Source organism: Orycteropus afer, unplaced genomic scaffold (genome assembly GCF_000298275.1).
Source record: "Orycteropus afer afer isolate SDZICR_OR568_19922 unplaced genomic scaffold, OryAfe1.0 scaffold00226, whole genome shotgun sequence".
NCBI lineage: Eukaryota > Metazoa > Chordata > Mammalia > Tubulidentata > Orycteropodidae > Orycteropus > Orycteropus afer.
Genome location: NW_006921813.1, coordinates 1,042,833 through 1,047,225, shown reverse-complemented (window position 1 = coordinate 1,047,225; position 4,393 = coordinate 1,042,833).

The following is a 4,393-nucleotide window of genomic DNA, read 5'->3' as shown; positions in this document are numbered from 1 at the left end:
AATGCTTCATTTGTTAAGGTTCATCGATATTCATTTTTGCTTCCATTTTTATATTTTCCCTTATAATTGTGTCTAGTGCATATAGCAAATATTAGATTATTCAAAATGCAAGGAAAAAATTGTATTTTTATTTTCCTATTCCCTATGGGACTTTCCCTATACTATCATATCTTCATACTTCAAGAAAAGTATAAGATACAGGACATTTATAAGCTACTGACTTGCTACTCCAACATGTATAACTTCAGAAACATAAAAGAAATGCATATTTTAGATACACTTAACTATTATATAAATTTTATATAATTATTTTTCTGTCCAAAATACATGTACATCTAAGAATGTTAATAGTAAACATAAAGTGCTTTGATGTGTTAAAGTTAGCTACAGGCAGAGATTTTGAAGATCCATGTTCTTGTGTTGGTAGGTGAAAGGGAACTACCATATGGTAATTAGGAAGTATTGTAAAAGACAGTTTTGATTTATATTTTATTATAAGTGAAATAGAAAAGATACCAAGTGGACTTAGGGATAGTTCCCCAAATTTACTGACCATCAGAATATAGAATCCAGATTAGAGAGTATTTTAAACAAAAAGATTTTAATAAAATCTCTTAAAAATTATGCACGTTTGAGTTTCACAGAAATAGAATAGCAAGAGGAAAGTAGTTTAGACATGACGCTCCATGTGCCTGAGAAGCACATGGTCTACTTGTTACATACGCCCACTTTCTGTTTCTCATTCAGATTTTCTTATAGAGTAGATCTGTGGAATCGGCACTTTCAATATTAGAATGTTGTTGTTGTTGTTGTTATTTGTCATCGAGTCAGCCCCGACTCATAGTGACCCCTCCTTGGGTTTCCGAGGCAGTATCACTACGGAAGTAGTTAGATCAACTAAAATGGAATCTCTATGAGAGTATGTACCATGACTTAAAAACTTTGATTTTATTTTTTAATTCATTGATATATCCTCAAAACCCAAGACAGTGCTTGGAATACAGTATCTGTTCAATAAATGTTTATTGAATAAATACATGACAAAAACATATAATACAGAAGTTGACTACAAAACTAATTTTTAAAAATACTTTTATTTGAGGCAGATAATTAAAATACCAACTTTGTCATTAGGAACTAGATAGTAATTCAGATAGCAATTTCATAGTGTCCCAAGTGTAGTCTGCCTATATTCCTTTCACTTTTGAGACAATATGTCTCCCATTCAATAGTGATCTCACTCAGTTAGGTTAGTGTAGTTTGGGGGTTTCTGACAAGTTTTCCTTTCCCTCCATACCTTGTCATGAATGGCCATTGATTTCAGGCCCAAGGAAGCTCACACATTCCCATACTCTGTGATTGGTTCATGCACATCATATAAACAACACTGTATATAGTTGAGGCTTCCAGTGTCCTTTTGTCACCAAAGGGAGACAATCTGTTTGAGATTTAAGCCAAAAGAAAGCTTAAATGAAAAGAGAGAAAGACTTGGAAAATATTGGTTGAACCACTGAATCCAATTATTTCTGAAATGATATCCACTTATTCAGTTACCTGAGACAATACTTAAGTTTAAGCTAATTTGAGTTTGTTGTTTTGATTGCTTAGCAAATACACCACACTGTAGGCTTGGAGGCCTTCCTTCTCCACTACTAAGCCAGATTCTCCTCCAGGGGCATTTTCCAGGGACAACTAGTTTTCTGTCACCCAGGCTGTTGGTTTCAGTATTCACGAAGCTAGTCTTAATTCTATGTTCCTTTCATCCTGGTCTATTTGTTTCTTCTGACCTTTATGCTGTTATTGTTGTTAGGTATCATCAAGTCCGTTCCAATTCATAGTGACCCTGTGTACAACAGAACAAAACACTGCCTGGTCCTGTGCCATCCTCACAATTGTTGCCATGCTTGAGCCCATAGTCTCTGCCACAGTGTCAATTCATTTCCTTGAAGGGCCTCCTCTTTTTCCCTGACCCTCCTCCCAGAATGGTATCTTTCTCCAGGTACTGATCCCTTATGACAATGTATCTAAAATATGGGAGAAAAAGTTTCTCCATTCTCACTTCTAAGGAGCATTTTGGCTATTCTTCCTCCAATATAGATTTATTTATTCTTCTAGCAGTCCATGGCACATTCAGCATTCTTTGACAGCACCACAATTGAAATGCATCAATTCTTCTGAAGTCTTCTTTATTCATTGTCCAGTTCTCACATGCATATGAGGCTATTGAAAATACCATGGCTTAGGTCAGGTGCACCTTAGTTTTCAAAGTGATATCTTTGCATTTTGACACTTGAAAGAAGTCTTTTGCAGCAGATTTACCTGATGCAAAATGTTTGATTTCTTGAGTGCTGCTTCCATGGGAGTTGATTGTAGATCCAAGTAAAATGGAATCATTTATAATTTCCATTTTTTTCATTTGTCATGATACTGCTTATTATTCTAGTTGTGAGGATTTTAGTTCTTTGTTTTGAGATATAATCCATACTGAAGGCTGTAGTCTTTGATCTTCATCACTAAGTGTTTCAAGACTTCTTCACTTTCAGCAAGGAAGGTTGTTTCATCTGCATATCACAGGTTCTTAATGAGCCTTCCTCCAAACCTGATGCCATGTTCTTCTTTGTAAAGTCTAGCTTCTCAGTTTCTGTCATTTCTCTGTCCTACATGGTCACTGCAATTCAGAATCAACTCGATGGCAGTGGGGTTGGCTGGTTTTTAGTTCTGTCATTTAAATCCAAGAGTGCTGAATAAGATACTAGAAATGTAAACAAGGTAAAAAGCTGTCCCTGAAAATTTTATTCTTAAATATAGGGAAATATAGGGTTAAGAGTCATTACATTTTCTCCCCAAAATATGTAGGTGAATGTTTTAAATCGATTTTAGGATTTAAAAATGAGGTGACATGTGGCTTCAGCTATGGAGAATGAGGACTGCATAGTTGTAAAACAAGAAGATACCACTAGCTCCAGCCTGTACTTATATTCTGAGCACTGTAAATCTCAGTTCTTTCTGCAAAGATATTTTATAAAGAGTCTCTAAACCAACAAAAAACAAACGCACTGCCGTGGAGTCAGATTCAACTCATAGTGACCCCTCCTTGGGTTTCCAAGGTGGTATCACTACAGAAGTAGATTGATTGCCCAACCTTCCTTCCGATGAGTGACTCGTGGGTTCGAACCACCAGCCTTCTGGTTAGCAGTCAAGTGCCTTAGGCACTATGCCACCAGAGCTCCTAAAGAGTGTCTATGTGTTAGAAAATCATGAGGCCATTTTTACTCTGAAGCACATGAAGGATGTGTTTGTGAGTTTGCTAGTAGTGGCAGAGCTTCAATAGTGTTTAATTATTAAATACATACAATTTCTGCATGTAAAAATGGAGTGAGGATGACATTTGACCTCCTTTAATTTTACAATGGAGTTGGAGGATTATTATCAGCATCAACAGCGCAAAGCTGATTCCTATGAGGCAGAGATCAGACAGACCTCCTCTCACAAAACTTTTTACCAATTCTGGCATCAATCATCCTTTCCACAACTGTCTATTTCTCTCCAAGGTTTGATAGCTCATTGCAATGACCACACAGACCTCACAGACCATACTCAAGATTATGGGGTTTATTAAAAAAATAACAAGGTATAATTCAGGTTTAAGAATGCTCAGGACACAATTCTTTGATAAGGACAACCTTTTCTTAGCCATGCTTGCAAGCAGGACTCTCTCTGGCCCTCAGCCCCTCAATCTGGCCTTACTCCTTCAGGCAAATGCTACAAAACTCTTTTAGCAATGCCAGTAAGTGCCTGGAGGCAACCCACTCCACCAGTAAGACTCAGCCCAAAGACACTCAGCTCTCTAGACTCTGTGGGTTGGCACACCCACTGCACAATCTCTTGCTCATCTCCAGGTTCTGCTGAATGCTGTCACCATTTCTCCACCACTGCTTCTTGCCATCTTGAGTCACTTCCAGTGAAACATTCTCTCTGCCTCTTGGGTCTAAAAGGTTCTCAGTGCAAGGATCTTGGGTCCAAAGGATATGCTCCACACCTGAGTTGGCTCATTCTGAGATTAGTGGTATAGCAAAACTGGACAAACCTCTTGTAGGGTTCCATATACCTTATTGGCCTGGTCCTAAGGCACCAGGTCAATAAGGTATGGCTTTTCCAGTTTTGCTATCCCACTAAGGGTCGCTATGAGTTGGGTCCGACTCGATGGCATATAACAACAACAACAATCCCCACAAGGGTGTCATCCGCCTTATTTACAATATTAGCAAGCTATCCAATTCCTTGGTGGGCCATAAGCACTTTATTTCCATTGTCCTACCCAGTCATTTGGTGAGAGTTACAAAGACTATGACTAGAAGGGCCATGTTACATAATTCAATGCACATATATATAT